At 45.4% G+C, this 10,372-nt stretch overlaps 1 long non-coding RNA gene across 1 annotated transcript; it reads right to left on the minus strand.

The window, feature by feature from the left end:
• Positions 1-59: 59 nt before the first annotated feature.
• Positions 60-4,389, minus strand: LOC148519597 (uncharacterized). Its single transcript, XR_015878924.1, has 3 exons — positions 4,359-4,389; positions 2,718-3,051; positions 60-178 (listed from the first exon to the last, which is right to left on the minus strand). It is a non-coding gene; the product is annotated as an uncharacterized LOC148519597 (long non-coding RNA).
• Between the last annotated feature and the right edge of the window lie 5,983 nt (positions 4,390-10,372).

The raw sequence follows: 10,372 nt of genomic DNA on the forward strand, positions 1-10,372 counted from the left end.
GGGGTAAGGTGAAATGAGGGAGATTGGTAGACTCTTCAGGGAGACAGGGAGATTGCTGCTATTTCAGGGAGTCTCCCTGACAATGAGGGAGAGTTGGCAAGTATGGGTATGGATTGGTTATAGAGGATTTGAAGAATCTTTTCATAGTCTTGTTCTGTGTACTATAGCGACTCTCAATCTGCAATTGGAAAAGGGAAAATGTAATTACTCATTGTACTGTAGGATAACAGCAATAGACAGAATTTGACAAAACTAAAGCAATAGTATGAACTATAAAGGTGGGGACACATCAGACGATCAGCAAATGATGCGATAGCCTGTTTCAGCATTGATCGCAGCTGCGATTACGCATGTAGTCAAGCTTTGAAAATCTGCTAATGATTGCAAAAGCTCAGCCGCCATAAAGACGCTCACTTCTGTTTTCTCACATCCTTTCTACCTCGCAATCCAGCATAAACATCAGTAACATCGATGGACACAATTACGCACAATTACAGCAGGTCAGACCCTGCGCAGAAACTCTAAGCCTCATAGCACGCAGTGAGTACACAAGCTGCATATGCCATCGCACTGGCTAATTTATGCACGCCCATGTAACGGCGTTCAAACGGACAGGCACGCATGCGTTTCTCCAACCACTCCCCCGTCACCTCCCCCAAACACTTACTATCTGTCACTCACTCTGCGATGGATTCTTTTCTGCGTGCATGATCGCAGTGTGATAGCCGTGCACACACAGTGCATGCGCAGTACGCAACAATCAGCTAATCTGAGTCAGGCCCATAGTGCATTCACACTGTGCAATCTTCCAAACAACCAAACGATATATCTTGCGTTGTTCAGTCGTTTCAACGTTAACTACATAATGTTAACATATCGCCTGATCGTCTGATAGAGGGTCTCATTCAGACCTGCTCGCAAGCGCAGTAGGCCAGATCATTTTTTAGATGCGGCCGCCCTCATTCAGAGCGAGCGCTCGCATTTTGCGAGCAGCTCTGAATGAGGTCCAGAGTGTACACACTGCATGTTTTGAACAAAATCATTGACGAGATTGTCAGTCTAAGCTGCATGGGGGGGCGACGTGAAAATGCGGGAGCGCGCATACTGCATACACACTTGATGAATTTCAACGATTTGTCGTTGCAATCCATCGGATTTGAGCAAATCATTCAAAATATCGTCTAATGTGTACCCAGCTTAAGAAGCTACTAAATTAATTCTGCGGCATGAAGTTGTAGTGTTTTTAACTTGCAATTTGATTATAATGAGATTATACATTATATAGGAGACACACTAATGATGAAAAACTATTATTCAAGACATTGCTTATAGATTGTCCTAATTCATGCAAAACAATTACATTTCCCTTCTGTTTTGAGTCTGTTGTGTAGCAATTCTTAAGTTCTTAAGCTGCATACACACACAACAATTTTATGAACGATATTATGAACGATTATCTGTCAGATGATCTGTCAAATTTTTTAAGGTGTAATGAATGATTTTTTTTGAACTACAAATGATTTTTGCATATTCCCTTAATAAAAATCGTTCAGTTGGTCAGTCTGACTGAACTACAAACTACAAACGTGAACGCACATTTTAATTTAGAAAGTGAACGATTATTTCAACGATTGAATGATAAACGATATCGTTAACGATAAACGTTCAAAAAATCGTTGTGTGTGTATGCAGCTCCATTCGCAGTTTAAATAACGCGTCTGAGTTGTTGTTTCTCTGTGAAGGCTGAATGGCCATTACAGGGCGGCAACTGGGCAGCAATGGGGCGTCTGCGCGTAAGAAATACGTGCCACTAGATTTGCGACCCAGTGAATGCCATTTTCAGCCGTGTATTCTGCACCAAGCAGGGGCTAGGTGGTGTCGTTACTAATGATGACGACCAGTGGCCTGGGGGCGGCACGATCACATAGATGCGTACATACAGGCGACGAGATGCACAGAACTTACCATTTCTGTAGGCAACCACCTTACGTGCGGCAGAATCAGGCCCTATGTATTCTTGATCATGGTTTACCTATACTCCTCCCTGTATTTTTATCGTAATATTATATTCTTTCAATTAAAATTGCAAGTTCAAAAATTATATGACTATTAAATGAAAACATTACTATAATGGTAGGAAAGTCTCATGGGTGTTATATCCAGTAGACGGAAATGTTATGCAGAACAAAGGGGTATGAAGAAACAGTTAGAAAACAGAGATTGGCAATTGCTTTTTATTATAATGCTAATTTATGCTTTCCTTGCAGAGGAATGAACAGAGTAATACTAGCATGGGTACCAAAATTACATACTCCGGCTTCAGGTTCAACAAAATAAAATAAAAACACAGTGCATGATTGAGGGAGTAGATGAGGGATTAGATGAGGGAGTAGATGAGGGAGTAGATGAGGGATTAGATGAGGGATTAGATGAGGGATTAGATGAGGGATTAGATGAGGGAGTAGATGAGGGATTAGATGAGGGATTAGATGAGGGATTAGATGAGGGATTAGATGAGGGATTAGTTGAGGGATTAGATGAGGGATTAGATGAGGGAGTAGATGAGGGAGTAGATGAGGGATTACATGAGGGATTACATGAGGGAGTAGATGAGGGAGTAGATGAGGGAGTAGATGAGGGTAACCCTGTGAAACATTCTAATGACAATTTATCTGATTTAATGTGTATGCAGTAGTCACTTTCATTACCAGACTCACCATTTCATGACAAAGTGCTAATGCTTTCCATGGTGGTCCTGATGGCCATGTGGCCCTGGTCCATGCTGGCCATGTGGGCCTGGCCCATGCTGGCCATGTGGTCCTGGTCCATGCTGGCTATATGGCCCTGGTCCATGCTGGCCATGTGGCCCTGGTCCATGCTGGTCATGTGGCCCCGGTCCATGCTGACCATGTGGCCCTGGTCCATGCTGGCCATGTGGCCCTGGTCCGTGGGTGTCATGAGGGCTTTGGTGTCCTTGAGGTGGAGGATAACTTCCATGGTGGAGTGCGGCTTGACCTGGGTTCGGGTGCCCCGGAGGGTTTTGTTGCTGACCTAAAACATTGCATGGTGATTTGGAGTTAAAAGACTAAATAATATTGTAATAATAGTGTTAGTTAAATTATTTAATGACTACCTGGGCTGCCTGTCATTGGCACAGTCTACTGCCTTATCCCCAAGCTGAGCTGCCTGGCTCTCGTCCCACTGTGGCTTCTCTGAAATATGGACACAATCCAGCAACTGAGCTCCCCAAATCCACCATTTGGGTGACTTTGATGCCCATGAGAAGAGGTCCCGATTTACATTAGATCTGGCTGAGTATTGAGGACTAATCGGCACCTACTGGCAAATCTGAGTCCAGATGTAGTTTATTTGGTGTGAATATTTATTTTACACTTGTTGATGATATCGGGACAGGCATGAGTTAAAAATCCCACTCTGCCTACTCATCACTGCTAATGGATATAAAAGGATTAAGTAGCGAAGGCTGCAGGAATGGGGAGAATATAGTTATGCCTTGAGCCATATCGCAAATTTTAACAGAGAAGGATCCCAGATCCCTCCCTGTCTGCCCCCAATGACGCATGTACCGGCCAACCGCCGTGCATGTCCATTGGCTGCCTGGGGCCAGAACCAAGAAGCAGTGTGATAAGATAAGCTATTGGAGCCCATCACCTGGCAAGAGCTTGTTTGTAAATCTGTGTGCAAATTTTATTTTTCACAATGCAAATATACAAGAAAAATATTTATCACAGCCGCATTTAAAATGCGGATTGTGATAAATATGCCACACACTGAGCTGATTACCATAGTGTAACTATGCCTGTGTGTGGATAGGTTTTGCACATTGTGGGAGGCTTCTACCCAGGGGAGTATCTATAATGGGAGAAGGGTGTTCGGTGCACACGGGCCCTTGGGTCTAGAGGGGCCCACACCACATACCCTACAACCATTTCTTCAATACTTACCGCTCCGGAGACCCATGTCAGCTGCAGCAGCGCTGCACAAGTCACAGAGAAAATGGCGCACCAGTTATTTCCCCAGAGTTTTTTGCGGATGCGCAGTAAGAAAATGGCTGGGAAAATGGCTGCCATGCCATTGCCCCGGAGACCTGCGCGGGCGCAGTAGACTCTGGCCCAGTGCTAGAGTCTACTAGTGCTCAGAGTCTACAGCACTCAGTGAGCTGCCGGGACGAGAGGAGGGGTCCCCGGACGGAGACTCCACACGGGCCCTCTCCTCTCTTAAGACGCCCCTCCAATGAGAAATGGAGTAGACAGAGGGTCATATGGACAATGAAAATGCAGGACTCTTAGCAGGTTGTATGAAATAGAGAATGTTAGATGTAGGATAGGTGGCCTTACCAGGGTTTGGACGATGCATGATGTCTAATCTTGAAACAGAAAAAAGAAAATGACGTTAATTTCATGAATTCATTTCTGCTGTATGATACCTTGGGATAATAATCTAATCTCTTTAAACTATTAGACAGATATGAAGTGGAACCTTTTCTTTGGGATCCGATCTAAAGATGTACAGTAAAATGGCAGACAATGTCTAGACAGACACCAGATGTTAGACAGGCAATAGGTCGACAGGGTCAAAAGGTCTAGAGTTTAGCACTTACCGGAGAGTTAGGGTTAGGTACTTACCGGAGGGTTAGGGTTACCCTGACGGTTAGGGCTAAGTGCTTACCCCGATGGTTAGGGTTAGGCACCAGGAGGGAGGGTTAGGCACCGAGGGGAGGGTTAGGGTGAAGATTAGGGTTAGAAAAAAAAATAGTGTCGACCATTATGTGTTGTCCATTTTCATGTCGACCTTTTGACCCTGTCGACCATTTGTACATGTCGATATTTAATGTGTCAACCTTTTGTCCCTGTCAACCTTTTGTACCTGTCGACCTATTGACTGTCTAACATCTGGTGTCTAACTAGACATTGTCTACCTTTTTACTGTAGATCTTTCAAACCACATTCTTTTCTTTTGTAAGTGCTCTTGCATAAAAGCATACAGTATGATATCTTGGGATTACTATATCCCGGCATTCATTTGAGGTGTTACAGTTCCATAGGTGGCACATCAGAGATTGGAGTAAATCATAACGGCCTCTGCATGATTTAAGAGACCATCCAATCCAGGCCCAGCTAGGAGTCATTCCACATATTTAGATCACTGCAATATGATAATTGTACTTAATTTAATACAATTTTAAAACAACAAAAAAATATTTTCTACAAAATAACTTTCCAGTCTTACAGTATTTGAAATGTGTGTTTTTGTTATGATGGGATTTAATAAAACTAAAGTTTTTAAATATTTACAAGAGTGCCCCCAAACAAAAGCAGAGTCCCCCTTTTCTTCCTTTGGCCTATGGAAGGCGCTGAGTATGGCCTACTATGTGAGTGGTTCAGCATCTCCGAAAGCAACCGCGACACTCCCATAAGACGCAACATCTTCGTCCTTCTCTTTAGTCCTGCCCCCCGTTACCTCCCAGTCACCGTCCAGGAACGCCCTTTACATTTCTGATACCGTGTGTCCAGCTCTGCACTGCGACTCTGTACGAACAAAATGATGATGCATGCGCCGTGCAGCTCAGACGCATACGTATACAAAAAACATCGCTCCACTGCGTCCGACATCACTGCTGCGTCCGACTGAGAACCAGGCCAAACAGTCCTGCAACTACTTACAAAATGAACACTATGGGCCTTATGTAATAACCTGCAACATGCAGGCACAAGCACGATTCCTGGGAGTTAGCCTGCATTTTTAAAGCAGCAATCATTTAAAAGGCAAAACCAGGTTGGTTCCCTCTTCTACTTTCAATAAATGCAATTTGCACCTATGCTGTATAGCTCACAGATATACTGTACCTTTAAATGCACAAAAGCCCCATATGTAGCACAGACATTCCTAAACTCCCCTCACTCTCATAAGTAATTCATACTTGCTGGCTTCTTTAATGACCCTCTGGGCCATCAAGGTGGCTTGTAATAAGTGGGGCATTGTGCTGCAAATCACTGTCATTGTCGCCCCCCACCACCACCGCTGTACATGACGAGATTTGGCATTTGTTCAGTGGTGGGCGGCACCACTATGATGCCATATACATCATCAAGCCATTGGACCAGCCACATCAGTGGGAAAATGGTCGGGACAAGGGAGCTAGTACACTCTATAAATAGCAATGTGAGCAGTGTATCATTAGAAAATCAGATAAGTATAAATCACTCAGTGGCGTCCCTCCACTGGGTGACACCTGGTGCAGTGAGCAGAGTAGTACACGCGGCAAAGCCACGTGTCTGTAAAAAGGGGGCATGGTCTCGTGGGTAGGCGTGGTCTCTCAGGTAGGTCCCGCAACAGTAGGCAAGTCTCCCAGAATGGCAGCCGCGCTGAATTGCATCATCATAGGGTGTGATATGTATTACCGGCAGGCACATGGCCGGCGGCGGTTCAATTCCCGACAGTGGGTGCCCGACAGCGCTGGAAATCCCGATCATCCTAAAGGTAAGTATCAACTAACCTAACCCTCTTAATCCTCCTTAGGGGTGCCTAACCCTAACCTCCCCCCCTGTGCCTAACCCTAACCCCCCTCTAAGTGCCTAAACCTAACCCCCCTTCCCCGCTGCCTAACCCTAAGTCCCCCCCGGGAGCCCTAAACCTAACCCTCCCCGTGATGTCAGTAGTGAACTTCCTGCTCTATTAGAGCAGGAAGTTCACTGGAGCTTGCGGTGGATGAGACTCTACCACAAGGGTCTCATCACAAGCCCGATGGTCGTGATAATCGCGACCATCGCCAGGCCACCCGCTAAAGCTGTGGGTGGTCACCCACACCTTAGCGAGCGGCCTGGAGGCCGCGTTTTTCTTTTAAAAAAATGCCCTGATTCAGAGCGTGCAAATAGCGAGCGCCTCTGAACCAGGGCCTTAATCTCCTTGTGTATCCGAGTAGATCTGCACCACAGAGAGAGAGCACGTGAAAAGGAACAGTCTTACCACTTTACCTTTAAGCTTGCTCCACGTTTCACTGCACTCACTGAGCTCCCAGAGGAACTCAAGCAGATTGGGAAGTCTCGCCTTCCTGCTGCAGAAAGGGATAGGAGGTTTAAAAATAAACTTTGTTTGTACTGTGGTGAACCAGGTCATCTTCTCTCTGGTTGTTCAAAGCGTCCGGGAAACGAGAAGGTCTAACTGATCAAGGGGTGGTCAGGTTAGGTGCGTTTCAATACACTCCAAAAAACAGTATCCCTTCCCAGTTTTCCATCGATGTAACTCTGGTCGTGGGAACTTCTTCCGAAGTCGTCAAGGCCTTCTTAGATTTCATAATGCTTAGAAGGTCCAAGAGTTAAGAATTGCGAGTATGCCGCTGCAAAAACCTCCTTTGCATCATTGGAGTGGAAGGGAATAAACTTCCTATGGCTACCATTCACTCGCGGACAACCGAAGTCACCATGCAAGTAGGGGCTCTTCATCGAGAATTGATAACATTCTATATTCTCCCGTCAGCCGAGAGTCCAATTATTCTAGGTCTTCCCTGGCTCCGCAAGCATGCTCCTGTTCAAGATTGGAAGGAACCTCAAATCCTCTCGTGGGGTTCCAATGTCGTGGGTCCTGTCTATCAGCTTTTAGACCTCCACACCATGTCATTCAAAGCTCAGTCGTCTCTCCGGAAGTCTACCTTCCAGTTCCATATCAATCCTTTAGAGACGTGTTCAGTAAAAAGGCAGCACCGGGCTGCTCACCGGGAGTGGGATTCCACTATAGACTTACTACCTGGGAAGGTGCCACCCCGTGGAAGAATTTTTCACTTTTCACTTCCAGAATCCCAGGCTGTAACCGAATACATTAAGCAAAATCTAGAGTGAAGGTTTATCAGGGAGTCTAAATCACCCGCTGGAGCTGGCCTGTTCTTTGTTAAGAAGAAAGATGGAGGTTTGAGACCATGTATCGATTACCGATGCTTGAATGCAATTACCATTAAGGACCGGTATCCTCTACCGCTGATTTCTGAACTTTTTGACCGAATAAAAGGGGCAAAGATTTCCACTAAACTGGATCTGCGTGGCGCTTACAACCTAATCAGAATCCGGTCAGGAGACGAGTGGAAGACGGCCTTTAACACTTGTGATGGCCACTACGAGTACTTAGTCATACCCTTTGGATTAAGTAATGCCCCAGCTGTTTTCCAAAGATACATGAACCATATCTTCCGGGACCTGTTATACAAGTACGTGGTGGTATATCTGGATGATATCCTGATATTTTCAGAGGACATGGCAAGTCATCGCCAACATGTGTGTGAGGTACTGTCACGACTCCGGGCTAACCAGCTGTTTTGCAAGCTTGAGAAATGCTCCTTCGAGCAAAAAGAACTAACATTTTTGGGGTACATCATTTTGGGTTCCTGTCTTAGAATGAATCCAGAGAAGCTTGCCGCCATTGTAAACTGGCCCCATCCAGTCGGGTTGAAAACTATACAATGTTTCCTGGGGTTTTGCAATTTCTACCGCCAGTTCATCAGGAATTATTCGTCCATCGCAGCCCCCATCACTGCTCTTACCAAATAGGGTGAAGACACTCGTGTATGGCTACCTGAGGCAGAGGAAGCATTCGGCCAATTGAATGCTTCCTTTCAGCACCTATTCTGAGGCAACCAAATTGTGATTTACCTTTTTTTTTTGAGGTGGACGCTTCCACGGTTGGTGTGGGAGCAGTGCTGTTGCAGAGGGATAAAGAAAACAAGTGGTACTGCTGTGGGTTCTTCTCCCGGAAGTTCTCTGCGCCAGAAAGAAACTATGCTGTCGGATATAAGGAACTGCTGGCAATCAAGTTGGCTCTCCAGGAATGGCGATACTTGTTGGAGGGAGCTAAATTTCCGGTGACAGTATATACTGATCATAAGAACTTGATGTATCTCAAGACGGCCCATTGTCTAAATTACCATCAGTCTAGGTGGTCGTTATTTTTTTGATCGGTTTAATTTTGAGATTACCTACCGGCCGGGTAATAAGAATGTCAAGGCCGATGCACTATCTCCAGCATTCAGATCTGCTGAAATGGAGGATTTAAAGGAAGACAAGACCATTCTAAACCCTGCTTGCTTTGTAGCTTTTACCAACAAGGTCAACATTCCACCGGGGAAAACATTTGTAGCACCTGAATTTTGGTCCAAGTTGCTTCAGTGGGCACATTCTAGTGGGCATGCAGGAGTCAACAGAACTCTGGAAGTGTTTATTGGAGAAATCTTTAGGTTGCATGCATTTCCTAAAAGATATTGTTTCTGATCGAGGGGTACAGTTTACTTCTAGATTCTGGAAAGCATTATGCAAGTGCTTTGGCATCAATTTGACTTTCTCTTCAGCCTACCATCCACAAAGCAATGGTCAGACGGAGCGAGTAAACCAAGATTTAGAGAAGTTTATTCGGAATGTATGTTTTTGCCACTCAAGATGACTGGGTTTCTCTGTTGCCTTGGGCTGAGTTTGCCCACAATAATTTGTACCATGAAGCATCGAGGCATTCTCCATTCTTTATTACAGTACGGTCTGCACCCACTGTTACTCGAGTTACCAGGTCTCCAGTCAGTACCACAGCTACATCTACCTTTTATAGCCTGCTGGCGACAAAGCCTCCTGTGGCTCTCTGTCCCTTCCCTTGGCGGACAGCAACAGTTGCGGCTGTGTGTTGGTGGCTGCAGCTCCCCTAGGGGCGCGGGCTCCATTCTGCATGAAGATTTAAAGGGCCAGTGCACTTCTTTTGATGACGTCACCGTAGGCGCCTATTCTAGCTCTGCCTTTAAAAGGAAGTTTCTGGGAACACTCCTATGCCAGAGTAATTCTGACCTTGGCTTCGTTTGTGACCCTGATTTTGCCTGACCCCTGGTACTGCATCTGATATCTGGTTTTGACTTTGGCTATTCCCTGTGATCTGTTTTCCACCTGCTCCCTGGTACCGTCTAGTCCGTTGGTCCGTTGGTTCTGACCTGGCCTGTCGACTAAGCTATACGTCTTCTCCATTTCATCCGGAGTTTACCAGCACCTGTATAAGGGAACCTATCCTGAGGGCCACGACCTGTGTGTCGGACGCAGCCAAGTCTATACCTTCTTGTGAGGGTCCCTGGTGAATACCGCCGGCACATTAGACTCCGCGCCTCAGGCATAGGTCTAACCAACTCCCTAAATACGGGCCGCATCCATAATCCATCCGAGAGTTGTGACACCTATATTATATATACATGTAAGGTTAATATATGTTACCTTAATAATTTAATCTCAAAAAAGTGATTGATAAAAATAAGATAAGTGAATCGAAAAAATAGTATTATTCCCACATAATGATTCAAAATGCTATAAAAGGTAGATGCAGCTGATTATATTAATGC

This window comes from Taudactylus pleione, unplaced genomic scaffold (genome assembly GCF_031769625.1).
Source record: "Taudactylus pleione unplaced genomic scaffold, aTauple2 ptg000188l, whole genome shotgun sequence".
In the NCBI taxonomy this organism is placed as follows: domain Eukaryota; kingdom Metazoa; phylum Chordata; class Amphibia; order Anura; family Myobatrachidae; genus Taudactylus; species Taudactylus pleione.